The sequence below is a fragment of the Aptenodytes patagonicus genome, chromosome 5 (assembly GCF_965638725.1).
Source record: "Aptenodytes patagonicus chromosome 5, bAptPat1.pri.cur, whole genome shotgun sequence".
Taxonomy (NCBI): Eukaryota; Metazoa; Chordata; class Aves; order Sphenisciformes; family Spheniscidae; genus Aptenodytes; species Aptenodytes patagonicus.
The window spans coordinates 59,003,299-59,020,702 of NC_134953.1; the positions used below are offsets into that span (position 1 = coordinate 59,003,299).

A 17,404-nucleotide genomic window follows, 5' to 3' on the forward strand; every position below is an offset into this window, starting at 1 on the left:
GATTTGGAGCACCTAAGGTTGTTGCTGTGTGACCCCCTTTGCCTGACCCAACTCTGTGCTGCCCCATAGCCTGGTCCTCCTTCTCCTGGCCCTGTGTCCTGGCTGCTCCCCATGCTCCAGCCACAGGGTGAACCAAACCCAGTGTGGGTCCAGCTGAGAACAGCTTCTGCTCTCTGTGTTAGAAAAAATAACTCTAAGTGAAAAGATCAGTTTTGTTGATCTTGAGGAAAAGATGCTCAACTTGCTCTCCTTTGTAACTCCCACTTTTTTTCCTGGAGATAAAAACAGAAGAATGTTTTTCTTTTGGGAAAAAAAATCATTTAAAAAATAAATTCTAATTTGAGCATCACTGAACATAGCCTGACACTCTGCAGAAGCATACAAGAGCACAAAGAATTATTTTCAGAATACTTTCTAATACTATTACAGTTTAAGGAATTGCTGACATTTAAAGTCAGCGGCCCGTTTTACACATTACACAGTGCCTCTGACTTCATTGCCTCCTCCTGATTTTCTCTAGTACGTATGAGAAGAACCAGGCTCCAGAAGTACTGCCAGGAACAAATCAATGACAAACTGAGACCACTTAGATGATAATGTTTTTAAATCACATTTATGTAAAGGTCCAGTCAATCCCAAGCTGATGGCATTGGTGATTTAAAGCACTTTACTCTATGCAGGGTGCCTCACTGTATCTTGAAATGCCATGAAAAAAAAGCTTTCTAAACATTTACACTGTTTAAAGTAGTGTGAAAACATCACCACTTCAGAGGCAAAGGTGAAGTTTGGCTTCTGGAAGCTTGAAAAGCAAACTGCAGAGCAGGCAAGTAACGGATAATTTGTGTATCCATCCCTACTCCTTCTTTAAAGAAGGCTACAAGAGAGAGTTTGTTTGAATTTAGTTTGATTTTTAATTCACAAATACCAAGACAGTCAAGCCTAGTCATCTGTATTTTGCCTTTTTTTTTGTGGAGGATATCAGTGCATCCTGGAAGTTGCAAAATAAAGAAGCACGTAAGATACAAAATAATTCTTCTGACCTGTCACTGCACCCCAATACAGTACTTACAGGGGAAAGAAAAATTTATGTTGCATCAAAGGCCTTTACTGCAGTTCTTTGCAAGCCTATTCTCTTTATAAGCAAGAAAACATGTTCAGCTACAAATACACGTGATTAATTCCTTAGAGAAAATTACTTCAAAAGTTTTAATACAAAATTACATCCTTCCCATAGGATGGTATGTTGTGGTAAAAGCAGACCATTTTGGTTATAGGTTGGAAATCCTCCCCTGTTATTAACATAGTTCTTGGAGTAATTTTTAGAAGCACATTGATTTCATCCCGGTTATATGTCACAGAACAACTAGTAGAAATCAACAGACACAAGCGTCCTCAAATTAAGGAGAAAAAGCAAAAAGCTCACATTGCAGGCAGGACTAGGAGACTGAACACGTAATTTCTGTGAGGCTGTAAGTGCCATAGGAGCTCAGCCCCATTTTTTAAAGTGAGGTGTGTGAGCATGTGAGAATTTAATTTTCGCTGAAGGACGTGGCCTTTGGGAGCCTGGGTCATTCCTGGACATGGCCCTGGGCACCGGGCACCGGTTTAGATGGAGGCAGAGGTAAAGCTGCTCTCCTCTGACCTGCTGCAGCCACGAGCAACCCCAGGCTAAGCCCCTTACGCAATCCTTTTGTCACAGCTGCCTCCTTGGCTTTGCTTTGATTTGCAGCTCTGAGCTTCAGGATTTAAGGACATTTGCAGCATCAATTGCTGTGCTGGGGAAAGAGCCCTGCCTGTAAAGCATAAATAATAAAGATCTGGTATGTTATTGGGCATGAAAACCCACTGACAAAAACTGATTTTATCATTATAAAAGCAAAGCCATGGAAAGGGCTAGCAAGAATGAAAGCTAATCAATGGAAGGACAGCCCCTGCAGGCACATCACCGGGGGGGGGGGGGACGGGGGGGGACGGGGACGGGGACGGGGGACGACGACAAGGAACAAGAGAGCAAGAAAAGGTCAGGCCTAAGAGCCATGGCACGGCCACATGCCGCGTCTGCAGGGTTTGACCTCTCTCCTTCCAGCCTCAGGCTCTTTTCTAACCTGAGTTAAGATTACCAGAGTGATGGAAACGGGGTGAGACTCCAGTGCTTTCCCGTGCACCCACAGCGCATGGTTAATCCAGACCCAACGATGCCATGTGGCTGAGGAAAAAGGTTAACACGGTGTGAAAGCATCCAAATTATGTTCTGCTTGTTCCCTGACAGCTGTGGAAACAGGTGGGGAAGGGCTGGCTTGTTTCCTCTTGGGAGAGGGGAAAAAAATCATCAATGATTATCTATCTTTAGTTTGTAAACTACAACCACCCGGACATGCACATATGTGCACTCTCATGCAATCAGCCCCGGCCTCCCAGCTCCCGTACGGGATATGAAAAGCTTTGGGTTGGTTCCCTGGAGAAAAGGTTCAAAACTCAGGACTGCTGAGGCACAAGGCAGACAAGCTGGGACCGGTTAACTGTATTGGCGTATAAACACTTCATAATGGCAAAGGGACTTGCACACCCATGTGCTGCCATGCATGAGAAGACCTTGAGAAAAAGATGTTATCGGTGTGCTTTGATTAGTCTGAATTACAAGAAACTACCATTACTTTGAAAGGGGGCACGTTTACCAGGGCGGTTTTTTTTAAATGACCAATTTGGCTATTGGGACACTTCCCCCAAAAGGCAGCAGCATATTAGCTCTTCTTTCAGAAGAAAATGCCAAATACGTGTGCATGTGTGGGAAGGGGGGAATCATTTTATTGAACGGAATCATTTTCTTACTGATACTACTTCCACTTGTGCCATTTCCTGTGAGTTTGAAACCACAATGAAGAAACTGGTTTCTTTTCTGTGCAGACGGGAGAATTGTGCATCTCCTCATTTTGGTGTAAACACCAGGTTGTTTACGCCGGCTCATTCACGTCTGCATGAGGGTAGACATAGGGTTGTAGGGTTTTTTTAAAGATGATCCAAATACACCAGTAGCTCAGCCCGCACCACGGCAGACACTGGACATCTGTGGAGATGACAGCTATGGCCTCGGCACCGGGGTGGCGAAGACAACCCCGCAACTTCAGCACCGCCTGAGCGATGCCAGCATACATGTTGGCTGATGGGCGTTTTTAAGCACCTACTGTTAAACCTCCGGGTGCTGACCTGGGCACTGGGCTGGCCTCCCACCACACCCGCTAAAATCTTTACCTCACTTTACACAAGCCAGGAGACAGATTCATTTTAACCCCCCCGCTTTCTCCTTGTCCAGGCTCCGGACACGCCGCTGCAGCCTAGACAGGGCCGTCCCCCCCGGGGCTCGGCGGCCTCTGAGGGCCTGAACCGCCTCCTGCCGCCCACCCGGGCGCTGCCTCCCCGCGGGCTGGCAAATCTCCTCAGCGGCGGCGCAGCGCCCTCATAGCCGCACAGCTCGGAGCCCAACGCCACCATCACGCCACCAGCCCCTCAGCCCCCTTACCCCCCCTCAGCCCGGGCGGCGGGAGGCGGCCGTCGCCGAGGCACCACCCCCGGGCGGGCCTGGCCCGGCCCAGCGCATGCTCCGCAGGCGGGCGCCGCCGCCACCCCGGTGCTGCCGAGCGCCCGCGGGCTTCGCTGTCGGACGCGCCGGGCCGGGCCGGGCCGGGCCGGGTCGGGTCGGGTCGGGTCGAGCCACGCTACGCTACGCTACGCTACGCTGCGCCGCCCCGCGGGGCTGCGGCTGAGCGGCACGGCCGTCCCGCGCTCGCCTCACGCCCGCCCCGCCGCCCGGCGAGGCGCGACGGAAGCGGTGAGTGGGGCCGGAGGGGGCTCCCGCGCCCCCCTGGCCGGGCCCTGGGCCGAGGGGAGCCGGGGAGGGTGGTGCGGGCGGCGGGCGCGTCCCGCGAGGGAGGCTTCCGACATGGCCGACGGCGCCGGGCGCGGGGGCGGCGCGGGGCTTTCCCCGGCGGCCGCGCCGACCCCTTCCCAGGCTTAGCGCGGCGGCTGGGCTCGGGTGTGCGGTGCCGCTGGGTTCCCCTCAGCGGAGAGGGGCCGACGCGGGTACGGGGGTCGAGCCCGTTCGGGCAGTGCCGGGCTGGGAAGGGGTGTTCGGAGCCACTTTGCAGCGAGCGGCGACTCCTGCGCAGCTGCGGCGGGGGAGGCCGGGTTTTGGTGATAGGAGGAACCAGAATGAAATAACTTCGGTTCTGCCCGCTGGTAGAAATGGGTGAAATTAAAAAATACCTAGGTGCTCACGAGCGAGCTCGGACTCCCCCGTGAGCTTACAGGGGTCCTCGGTCTTCTTTGCAAGTGGAGCTGCTGTGGAGATACTGCTGCCTTGCACTTCTGTGCAAATTAAGGGCTTGGAAAAATTGATTGGGTTCAGCTGTCAGTCTGGCATCTGTTCCTGTGTTAGGAATAGAGACGTGTACTGGACATCTTTCAAACCCCATCTGTAGGTGCTCCTTCCCTAAAGGTGGTGACAGCCATTGTGCAGGCAGGTCACCTGTTGGTTGGATATCCGTCACGTGAAAGGACAAGCAGGGATGTGGAGCAGGTAACCTGGCAGTTGGCAAGTTGCACCTACTTTCTACCTTCTCCAGACACCTAAAAATGTAATTCTGCTTTACGTGTGCGTGTGTGAAAACAATTGCTATGTTGTTCGGATAATCCAGTTAAGATTTTCAAAATATGTATAGAAAGCTTATACATGAGGAGCACCAGGAAACAAAAGTCTGAAGCATGTCAACCCTGCTGCTAACCATGTAGGTTGATGGCAGAAAGACAACATGGCAGTTGCTCTGTGTGGCAGGAGAGGCTGGACCCAGCTCTGTTTGAACAGATATTGAGCCTGTGCTTAGAATGAGGATGGGGTGGTGCTGGGGAAGCGTGTGGCTAATGGGGCGGCTGCTCTGATGGATTAGGGATGGGGGGGGGATATTCTGAGGCATAGAGACCTGGAGGGCAGATAAATGCAGTGCGAGAAAGTGTGGGTTGTTTTTTTTTTGGTAGTGTGTTTTTTGGGGGGAGATGGAAATAATTCAAAGTTGCTTTGGTGTTTAAATTTAACTCCAATTAGCCCAATTTAACTCTTGCTCATAGAAGATTCTCTGCAGTTTTATTCTTGAGCAGAATGTATGTATGTTGGTACCATTTTATACCGAGCTTCAGCAGCCGTGAATTAAGTTCAGTTTTGACCATATATGGGGAGTGGCAAGCATTTCCTCCTGGCACTTGTTTTTAAAACACACAGGAAGTTGGACCTTGATCTGGGTTTGTGCTAGGTGACACCGAGACAGGTGGTTTGAAATACAGAGCCAGTTAAGGACATGTTGCTCACGTCTGAGCAAACAACAGATCGCATCAGGCTCTTGCTGTCATTTGCGGTGTTAAAAATTAGTGATCACAGGCAGATTTTACAAGCGTTTTTGTCAATACATTTTTAGTGATTCAGTTCTCCTTAAATGTCTTACTTGTCTAAGTATCTGCAAGCTGTTTTCCCCAAAGCCTGGTGGAACAGAGAATATACTATGCTCACACAGAGCAAAACTGCAAACATTTGACCTTTGGGAAAGGTTAGGTGAAAAACTTGTGAAAAGCCAGGGTAAGCGGGTTTACATTTGCGCAAGAATATAAACACAGAACTAGAACAACTTTAAGTTTGTGAGCTCCTGGAAGTGTCTGCACTGCAAAAATCTTTCAGAATTAATTTCAAAGTGGCCTTTTTTGAGAGGTAGATTCTGTAAATCTCAAACTCTTCAGGAATATGCTATTTCTGTATGTCCAAATTGACTTGTCTGTTCAATGAGTTTATTTAAAAAACAAATGGGAAGCAAGATCTGGAGACAATATCTAGTACAAAAGCTTTGGAAAGCAAACCTGTATCAATTGCAAAGCAAGAGGCTGAAGCGTGCCTGAACAGTCACTGGACAGACTCAGTGGGTAAAATCAACATAGCTTTTAAACTCATTTTTTCCTTACTCAAACAGAGCCTGCAATTTAAACTTACTTTAATTCTTTTACCTTACCTCTTGGGGGGCTGGAAGTAAGCCAGGGTTCTTGGAAGAATAAGTGATACTAATTCAGTAAATTTAGATGGACGTTTCTGTAGTAGTTCACAGTCTTGCAAATAAAAGACTGAATTCACAGAAACCAGCTTCCCTTTTTTGTGTAGAGGGGAAAAGTCTTTCTGTTTTTGTAGGCAGCATCCTGACAGTGATGCCTGCTGTTGCGGGCAGGAAGATTTCACCTCTTTCCTACCACGTACCTCCCTATCCTCCCTCAGTTTGGAGGTGAAACACCTTTTTCACCTGCAGAACTGGCCTCGGGTTTCTTGGCACCTTGCTGCTGCCCGAGTTGGTATGAGGAAGAGAGATTCAAAATACAGCGCAAACCCAAATGGAGAACCCTCGAATCTGTACGCTATGTTGGGCATGAATTGCGCAAGAAAGAGCTGCTCTGTGTTTACATAAAGAGGAAGGTGTTTCAACTATTTTGAGAGGTTAAAGCTTTTACACATAAAACCAAACCCTTAAAACTGGTTTGTATTTAGATGTGAAAAGGGTCGTTATGAGAACCTATGAACCAGAAAGCGTGCTGAGAAGCCAGGTTATGGAGAGAAGTCTGAGTTGGGTCTTGGTTCCTGACTCATCTCATGTCCAACAGCAATTAAAAATGACAAAATGTTTTCTTTTGGATGATAAACTGGCAATATTAAAGTTGTTCTTTTGTAGCCTGTCCAACAGTTTGCAATTTCTTAAAGATAGGGCATTATTCCTGTAAACACAGAGTTGCTCTAGATCTCTAAAGCACTTAAAATGCAATTAGATTTCAGGTATTGGTAATGGCATGCACTTGCTGAATTGATAGAAAATGGCTTTTACAGTTCAAGCACAAGATTCAGTTAATACTCAGAGCTTGCCTTTTGCAAAGAAAGCTTTTTCATGGACTGATACGGCTCAGTTTTGCTAGTAGGATGAGGCAGATATGCTTGAACCTCACCAAGAAGGAAAGTGGAGTCTCAGAAGAACAGCATTTTGGGTGTTTGGCAGCTAAATTATTACTTCCATCTATTGCTATAGTTTCTATACAGTACACGAAGTGACAGATTTGGGGGGGGGATTATTCTGCTCACTCACTTGATGTCTTCAGCAGTGCTTTAGGTACCCCGTCCAGTATTTATTTTCCCCATTCACCTGATCCTTCCAAAAAACTGAAACAATGCTAAAAAGTACTAGGTTGCTGAAAAAAGAAGTTGATGATGGTTCTCTTGGGCAAATTGGTTGCAATTTCTCTTGATTGAAATTGGAGGGGGAAAGTGAGGAAGTGTGATTTAGTGGTTTTACTGTCCTGGCCCATTGAAAACAGGTGGATTTTTAAGGAACAGATCCTGACATTTTTCTTCATGCTGAAGGGCTTATAAAACTACAAACAGTTTGGCTGGCTAGAGTAATTCTCGTTTTTTCCCTGAACTGGTTATATAAATGTAACATAAGTTGCATAACTGACAGAAAAACTGAGCTACAGGAAACTGGACGAGCAACTTCTACTTCGAAAAGTATAGTCTGTACCACTTACATTGCATATCATTACCATTTACCATCCTCTGACACTGTATGAGTTGTTTGATAAGTGACATATGGTTCTCTGCATGTTATGTGATTATGATTACATTTTAAAACAGCAGGCCCATAAAATTGTTCTGTTAGACTTCTCCCCCCCCCCCCCCCCCCGCAGGATGTGAAAGGTAAGGTAGGAAATAAAGGAAAAGAACTAGAAGTTGGTGGAAAAGTGGAGGATGCATACATCATCCTGAACTATGGAGCAAGGTAGTGGTGAAAGCCTGGGAAAAATCAAATTGGACTTTTTGTTTGAGGAGGAACCTACCTGCAGAGTTAAGATTCTGAACAAGTGCACTTACAGCTACCAAAGAATAGGAAAATTACTTGTATTAGAGGCTTGATGTTGCTATTGATTCTGCTTTGTCAGCGGTTCTGATAGTAAACAAACCTTCTTCCAGAAATACCAAGTCATTGTTCTGCTGTAGCTATGGAGCTCCCAAAGTAGCAGCAAGGGCTTGCTAGTAAAGAACAAGCTTTTACAAGGAGACTGGCTTCAAGAATCTCATCCATCATAAATGCACATATCTGGTAGCTTTGCTCTGTGAAGTATTTTGGACTTCTACTCCTTTGAAGCTGGTCTGCTACATAAAGGAGGGTCTGCTAATAAATTGAATAAATTCAGTATCTAATGCTATATTCTCTGACTTTTGAAGCATGTAGGATTTACCATGAGTCAAGACTTCGGTTGCCTGTGTGTGTACTGGAGGAGGAGACAGGAGGGTTCACAAAGATGAGGAGTCAGTCTGCAGGTGGATAAGCGTATAATGCAGCATTTGATGGGTTTAGAAGCCTTGGGGTGTTTTAATCTCAGCTGTGTCACTGGCCAGTGCCTGACTTCGGCTAAACAACGTGTTTATTCCTTCAACACCTTTCTCCCCCACTCTCTCCTGGAGATGCCGCATTGCCTCCTTGGTCCCCAAAGGCTTAATTCCCTTTGAACCCAAAATCTAAACAACTGCTATTCATGCTTCCAAGAGAAAAATTCTAAAGGAAAATTTGCACATTCCTCAGGCAGTGGTACACAATCTCCCTTGTTTGCAGAGTGGATCTGAGAGGAGCCCTGGCTGTTGAGGCACCTAGATGTGAATATAGTGCAAGTTTTTAGCAGTTTTGGACACCAGGTGCTGTTTAAACTGTTCTTTGAGTGTTTCGTTCCCTGTCACTTCCAGCTATTTGAAGACTGAGCGGAGTCTGGATTGCCCATCAGGTGGCCCAGTTAGAATTTAGCAGGGTATTGACATATTTAATTTTATTAGCAGTACTCTTAATAATTACCCTTCAATCTGGGCATATTCTGTCAAAATAACTTTGTTGGTCTTCTACTTCAGATCTTTTAAACTACTTAATTTTACTGACTGGAAGTTGAGAATGAGGTAATATTGACTCATGCTCTTTTGAACAGGAAAAAATTCCTGTTCAGCCTAGGAGGTTGTACCTAGACCTGCTGTGAGAACTACCGTGCCCAAGGTTGTGCTGGAGACAGCAGTTCTGGAAAAAAATCCTTATACCTTTCATGTCAGGAGGAAGGACAGATCTAAGCCTTATACTTTTTTAGGTAAGGAAAATGAAGCAGACCATGCTAGATCTGTGACTTGGACAGGGGAGTGAGGGAGGAGAGGGAACACTTGCAAGAAATTTGTTTGTATGTCAACTCAGTTTTTCAGGAAATTAATTTGGCAGAACTAACTTTTATACTCATTTTAGGACACTAGCAGCACAAAGAGATACATTAAACAAAACAAACCTTAAAAGCCTTGGCACTTGCACAGTCTAAATAACTTCCTGTTGCTTGCCATACATAAATACCTGTCTCTGCACTGCTCTGGATTTTACCGGAGTATAATAACAAAGTCAAAGCAGGTTTTTTGTTTGTTGTGGTTGGTTTTTTTTTTTTTAATACAGTTATATTAGTTATCAGAGGCATTAGATATTTAAGGGAAAAAAAGAAAGAAGTATGAAAGGTACCATCTAGTGTTGCATTAGACTCAGTCTTTTATATTTAAATCTGCTATTTTGCATGGGTGGTTTTTTTTTGTCCCTAGGATGTCAAGCTCTCACATCTTAACTCAAGCTGGTAGCCTCCTGCGTGGAAAGAAAATGTGGCCACCCTCAGTTCTGAGGTTTTTGATCAAGAACAACTATAAGCTGGCATTTGCAGCTCACTTTATATGGTTTTCTTGTACACTCAGTGTCTTTCGTGTTTACTGAAGATGCACAAGAAATAACCTTTCACTTCCTGAACACTTCAGTATTTCACTTTTCCTCAAAGTATGGCAAAACAGACGCTAATAATTTTGAAATTGCCAGAGCCCATCTATTTAGAGAGTTTAAAAGTTCAAAAGGAACCAGACAGTTAAATCAGCAAGCCTGACCTGTATGTATCAGCCTCTGTTGTCACCCTCTACAGCTCTATAACCTGTGCTGGAGCACTCAGTTCTAGAGGAGTTATCCTCTCCTCTGAAAACAAAATATTACAAATTCACTGTTTGCCTTTTTGCTTTTTCCTGTTATTGATTTGTGTTGCATTTGTATTAAACTGTATTTTTTTCCTTACTTGAATCTTCTACCCTTTTTTTTTGTTCTTAAGCCGAAGGAAGAGAGAGGTGCATTTGACTTCATTATTGAAGTAACAGCTGCAATTCCAAAACTTAGCACTTGCTGCCTTCCACTGTTTCTAATGGTAAAGTCTATTTGAGTGGTCTACAGGCTGTAATGGACACCACGTTCTTCTGAAATGGTGTTACAACCTCATGACTTTTCTAACTGTTTTTATATTAGAAACATCAGTGACTGGCTTAGGCAGGGAATGGCTTAAATGTATTTTATTTGACTGTTATGTATTGATTTTTAGAAAGTCTCTTAGTAACTCTGTCCCCTAAAGACAGGGACTAGTCAAGAGTTCATCCACATTCTGGAAAGTGCAGAGAAAAGGAGCCTGTCTGATCCCCATTTTTTTGAAGGGTCATAACTGCTCATTGCCAAGAAAACTTCTACTTGTGTTCATGCTGCTGTATCATTGCCCTCATGAAGGGAACATAGAGATTGTGTTTATTGATGATACAGAACAAGCCCCCGTAGCCCGATGAACGTGTTGTACATAGATGCAAGTCGCTAGCACGAGCTTTGCCAAATGGGATTCTCACCCGGAAGCCTTTGTCTTACCACCAGCATCACCTGGAAAAAATCACCTTGTGTTGTTTTATACCAGCACTTATTTTCGTAGTAATTCATGGCCATGAACACCTTTCTTATAAGTGTGGAATTGGTTAATACAGGAGGGCATGGGTTTGATTTCACTGTCAAAGCCACAGGTGGTAAAGTGAAAGGACATATAGGGATAGCTGACTTAGAGCTTCATTTTTACAAAAGAACAACAGCTATCTTCTGCCAAGTTTAAAAAAAAAAAAAAGTCCTGTGGGTTTTACAGTCCTTTCAGCTTCCTGTACATGTGACTTACAACACGGCCAAGTTACATCTCTATACGCAAGATACATCAGCAAACGAGGGCTCGTTTTACTTAAAAAAAGGCACCTTTTAAATCCTGAATACTCAGTGTATGCCAGCACAGCCTTAAACACCTAAAACTGAAGATGCCGGTCATGTTAACTTGGCTGTGTACAGATTAACTGTTCGCCCTTTGTTGGTATTGACTGAAAGTTTTACCTTGCAATAAAGGTGTGTGGTATCTCCAGGTTTAATCACAGTGTTCTTATAAGTTTGCTGTCGAATTAAGTGAAATATGAGCCCACATTTTTCTTAACTTACGGTGTGTGTGCGGAGGGAGGAGGTAAGTAGTGCTGCCGGCGAGGCCGTGGTTTCACGTTGCAGATCACAGCAGCACTATCTTAAGGCACTCCTGTTGTGGCATGTCACCTCTTTGGTTGAGCAGCTAGTGTGCCCTGATGGATACCTTTTCCAGCTCAGAAGATTTCTCATCAGCTCCTTCCCTTGCTTTCCACAGGGATGTGCAAACTTGGACACTGTTGTGAAAATCCTGCGTAAGAAACACTGGTATGCTTTTAGGTGGAAGCAGTTTAACTTCTTCATATAGCCCAGCGTACGCAAAATATTTTTCTCTAAAGCTGACTTGCACCACAGCATATACCTATTGACATGCTTTGTGCGTCATTTAGCGTGCAGAGAAGCATTTATATAGAACCACCCTCTTGTTCTGTATGCTTGGAGGATTAGTTTTACATGACAAGGGCAGGACCTGCTAACCTGTAAATCTATGGTAGGACTCTGCCTCTTTAAGGGAGAGAAATCTGGATCATGCATTACCTTCACCTCTGCTATGCTGGCACAAGCTCATTGCGTGCCTCAAGATTGTTTCATGCTTTCTCTGATGAACAAATTCCTTAGGACTTTTTCAATCCATTATATCTTTGTTACTTAATTGCTGGATAAAGTTTCATTGGCGATTAATGTAAACTGCTATGCTTGTTTGTGTATGTATATGCTGCTAACTCCTGTTTGTCTTTAGGGTTCCATGCAAGCTCAGTTTCGCACAGACAAATCAGTGCGTATCAGTGAAATTGAGTAATTACATAAAGAACTTGATTTGTCCCAAGCTTTGTGGTGAGTTCAACCTTTAAACTACAGCTGAGATGCAAACCATTGTCTCTTCCTGATAATTTTGCTGAAGCTGGCAAAGGCTTTTGTTAGAACTGCAACTTTTTTGCATGGCTCTGGCTGGAAATAAGGTTTACCATGTAATTTGGCTCACATTTTTAAAGCAATTTAATCAGCACTAATTCTGCATTCAAGGCCAAGACAGCTTGCACATATGCACGCGGCCACTTGAGATGTACCACCCCCCAGGTGTTTACTGCTCCCTTTCTGTTGGAAGGTACTGCCCTCCTCCCTGCAACTGAACCATGGGCGCTTCCTTTTTTTGCCAGCAAAGGCTGGTAACCACCAGTAAAATAGTAACATCTTCGTCAGGCTCTGCTGCCTGTACAAAGCATGTACATCTGCTCCCAGCCAAAGTAATTTTAGAAATGTTTTAGGGTATGTCCTAATAACTGAATTGTGTTTTAAAAGAAAATCCTCTTTCTTAGGTAGGGTTTAGAAGTTTTTAAAAGCAGTGGAGATCAGCAGCTTTCCCAGACCATTTCAAGGTGTTTGTTTTTCAAAACCTATTGTTACTCAGTTTAAGAGACAGGGAAAGTTGAGAGTAGTTTAATTAGCAGGCAAGACTGACATAATGATCCTAATCTTGTAAACAAACACACACTTATGGTCCTAAAAAGCTATTCTACTGGTTTTAGTGGGGCATCTCATGGTGTGTACTCATAGAGAGGGCACAGCCTACAAACACTTAACATATAATTTGCTAAGCCCCAACCAAAGGCTTAAGAAGAACCTTAATGTGTTATATCTCTATGTTAATAGAGATTACTTTTTCAGGACTTACTTTAGAATCAAACTCTTCTTAAGGGTAGGTAATATGGCATAGTTCTGTAGAGCAGCAAGCAGTCTACTCCATGAACATCTCATTATAAAATATGCTAAAATGGGGTAATTCCCTTCCCCCCGTCTGTCTCAGTCTCATCCAGAATTAGGGATGAGCTATAAAATGTCTTTTAAAGGGGTAGGAGGAGAAGGTACCTTATTGGGAATTTGACCTGAGAAGTCAAATAATGTGGAGAAGCCTAGTGTGATGGGTGTTCTTCAGTAGTAAGCATTCTGCAATAAACTGATGACTTAGAAATGCTGTCATAGAGTTCTGTCTTGATTTTGCATACTGAGTCCTGCATCAAGTTTTCTTAGTTTACAGCTGATGTATGTCTTCCTGGTTTGATTTGCATTTGATCTGGTTCATTTCCAGAAGCTGTGACCTTAAAAAAAATTAACTAGTGTATTTTTTCATGTGTGAGCATGAGTAATGGGGGGGGGGAGGGGGGGAGGAGGGGCTCAGTCCAATTAATTTTGCAATAATTCTGTGCTCTTTTCTTTTTCGTATTATGATTTTATAGCTGTGGTCTTGTTCTAAGTTGAAGGCACTGAATTTAGGCAAAGAAAAATCGTAATTTGATCCTGATTTGTTTTTTATAAGGCAAAATGTCATCTTATGCTTAAGAAAACAGATAACACTTTTAATTTGTGCACTAAATACTTCTTTCGTGATTAAGGGGCTGGAGCATCTTTCATTTAACACTTTAGTACTGTGAGGGTGGTCAAACACTGGACCAGGCTGCTCAGAGGTGTTGTGGAGTCTCTATCTGTGGAGAGATTAACAACCCAGCTGGGGACATCCTGGGCAGCCTGCTCCAGCTGCCCCTGCCTGAGCAGGGCTTGGAGCAGGCAATGTCAAGTGTTGGAAGAGGCAATCTCAAGAGGTCTGTTGTGGTTTAACCCAGCGGGCAGCTAAACACCACATAGCTGTTCACTCACTCCCACCCCCAGTGGGATGGGGGAGAGAATCGGGGGGGGGGGAAGTAAAATTCGTGGGTTGAGATAAAGGCAGTTAAATAGGACAGAAAAGGAAGGGAAATTAATAATAATAATGATAAGGAATATACAAAATAAGTGATGCACAATACAGTTGCTCACCACCTGCCAACCAATGCCCAGCCACTTCCTGAGCAGCCGTCAACACCCCCCAGCCAACTCCCCCCAGTTTATGACATCATGCTCAGTATATATGGTATGGAATATCCCTTTGGCCAGTTTGGGTCAGCTGCCCTGGCTGTGTCCCCTCCCAGCTTCTCGCTGGCAGGGCATGAGAAGCTGGAAAGTCCTTGACTGGTGTAAGCACTAATTAACAACTGAAACATCGGTGTGTTATCAACATTATTCTCCTACTAAATCCAGAACACAGCACTATACTAGCTACTGGGAAGAAAATTAACTCTATCCCAGCTGAAACCAGGACAGTATCCACCCCATATTCTATACCATCTATGTCATGCCCAGGTCCCACACTTTCCAACACATCCCAGTTAATCACCACCACTTTTCCCATCTTTTGATATATACACACAGATATCATTCCCTTAGTCTATGGGCCATCCCTATAAAATGTTCGTTGAGTTCATTTAGTCCATGACTAAATGTCATAACATGTCATAACAGTCCTTCAGGGCAGGAGAGATGGTGTGTGGTGTTGCATTGGTGCATGCTGAAGCCACTTTTGGTTCCATTATCACTGTGCTTGTCCGGTTCTATCATTGCTGCACTTTGCTCAGTTTCATCAAAATTCATTCTTCATTAATCTGGGTGATTCTTACTGTAATACGGTTGATATGACATATAGCCGCCATAGAAGTGATGATCTACAGTATTATATAGCAATTAACATAATTTAATTTAATTCATTGGCTATTCTCACCCAAAATCAAATCCCCTTGAGGTGCACATCGGACTTCCCCATCCTCCCGCATCACCCACCAAGCGCACCCAGGTCCTGGAGCAAAAGCAATCCCATGGATGGGTTTGCCTTTGCCCGAGGCAGAAATAACCTGGACTGTCTTCCCCAGCATATTTTTTATGTGCACTACAGGGACTTTATCCCCTTCTACAGTATGTAAAAGTTTTGACTGGGCAGGGCCAGCTCAATTGGCAGATCCCCTAGTGTTGACTAACCAGGTGGCCTTTGCTAAATGTGTATCCCAATGTTTGAACGTCCCACCACCCATTGCTCTCAGTGTAGTCTTTAACAGTCCATTGTATCGTTCATTTTTCCCAGAGGCTGGTGCATGATAGGGGATGTGATATACCCACTCAATGCCGTGCTCTTTGGCCCAGGTGTCTATGAGGTTGTTTCAGAAACGAATCCCGTTGTCTGACTCAATTCTTTCTGGGGTCCCATGTCACCATAGGACTTGCTTTTCAAGGCCCAGGATAGTGTTCCGGGCAGTGGCATGGGGCACGGGATATGTTTCCAGCCATCCGGTGGTTGTTTCCACCATTGTAAGCACATAGCGCTTGCCTTGGTGGGTTTGTGGGAGTGTGATATAATCGATCTGCCAGGCCTCCCCATATTTATATTTCAGCCATCGTCCTCCATACCAAAGAGGCTTTAACCACTTGGCTTGCTTGATTGCAGCGCATGTTTCGCATTCATGGATAACCTGTGCAATAGTGTCCATGGTCAAGTCCACCCCTCGATCACGAGCCCATCTGTATGTTGCATCTCTTCCTTGGTGACCTGAGGTGTCATGGGCCCACCGAGCTATAAATAATTCACCCTTATGTTGCCAGTCCAGATCCACCTGAGCCACTTCAATCTTAGCAGCCTGATCCACCTGCTGGTTGTTTTGATGTTCTTCAGTGGCCTGACTCTTGGGTACGTGAGCATCTACGTGACTTACTTTTACAACGAGGTTCGCTACCTGGGCAGCAATATCTTGCCACAGTGCGGCAGCCCAGAGGGGTTTGCCTCTGCGCTACCAGTTGCTCTGCTTCTATTGCTGCAACCACCCCCACAGGACATTTGCCACCATCCATGAGTCAGTGCAGAGATAGAGCACTGGCCACTTTTCTTGTTTAGCAGTATCTAAAGCCAGCTGGATGGCTTTCACCTCTGCAAACTGACTTGATTCACCTTCTCCTTCAGCAGTTTCTGTGACTTGTCGTATAGGACTCCATACAGCAGCCTTCCACCTCCGATGCTTTCCCACAAGACAACAGGACCCATCAGTGAACAGGGCATATGGCTTCTCATTTTCTGGTAGTTTATTATACAGTGGGGCTTCTTCAGCACGTGTCGCCTCCTCCTCTGGCGATACTCCGAAATCTTTGCCTTCTGGCCAGTCCACGATCACTTCCAAGATTTCTGGGCGACTGGGGTTTCCTATTCAAGCCCGTTGTGTGATCAGTGTGACCTACTTACTCCACGTAGCATCAGTTGCATGATGTGTACAGGGGATCCTCCCTTTGAACACCCAGCCCAGCACCGGCAGTCAGGGTGCCAGGAGGAGCTGTGCTTCAGTGCTGATCACTTCCACAGCAGCTCGAACCCCTTCACATGCTGCCAATATCTCTTTTTGAGTTGGAGTATAGTGGGCCTCGGATCCTCTGTATCCCTGACTCCAAAACCCTAGGGGTTGACCTCGAGTCTCCCCTGGTGCTTTCTGCCAGAGGCTCCAGGTAGGGCCATTCTCCCCAGCTGTGGCGTAGAGCACTTTTTTTTGCATCTTGTCCTGTCCGGACTGGCCCAAGGGCTACTGCATGAACTCTCCCCTGTTTAATTTGTTCAAAAGCTTGTTGTTGCTCAGGGCCCCATTTGAAATCATCCTTCTTCTGGCTCACTTGATAGAGAGGGCTTACAATCAGACTGTAATTTGGAATATGCATTCTTCAAAAACTCACAACGCCTAAGGCGGCTTGCGTTTCCTTTTTGCTAGTTGGTGGAGACATGGCTGTTATTTTGTTGATGACATCCATTGGGATCTAACGACATCCATCTTGCCATTTTATTCCTGAAAACTGGATCTCCTGTGCAGGTACCTTGACCTTACTTTGTTTTATGGCAAAACCAGCGTTCAGAAGGATTTGGACTATTTTCTTCCCATTCTCAAAAGCTTCTGCTGCTGTGTTGCCCCATACGATGACGTCATCAATGTATTGCAGGTGTTCCACAGCTTCACTCTGTTCCAGGGCAGTCTGGATCAGTCCATGGCAAATGGTGGGGCTGTGTTTCCACCCCTGAGGCAGTCAATTCCAGGTGTACTGGATGCCCCTCCAAGTGAAATCAAACTGTGGTCTGCACTTTGCTGCCAAAGGGATTGAGAAAAACGCATTAGCAATATCAATCATGGCAT

At 45.0% G+C, this 17,404-nt stretch overlaps 1 protein-coding gene across 3 annotated transcripts in view; it reads left to right on the plus strand.

Moving 5' to 3' along the window:
• Positions 1-3,753: 3,753 nt before the first annotated feature.
• Positions 3,754-17,404, plus strand: part of JAK1 (Janus kinase 1) — a 68,688-nt gene continuing 55,037 nt past the window's right edge. For 2 of the 3 annotated variants that reach the window (XM_076340000.1, XM_076340003.1), the window contains exon 1: positions 3,765-3,826. The gene's annotated coding sequence lies outside the window, so the exon portion shown is untranslated. Of the gene's footprint in view, positions 3,827-17,404 lie in introns of all 3 variants that reach the window. The other variant, XM_076340001.1, reaches the window with a different exon arrangement.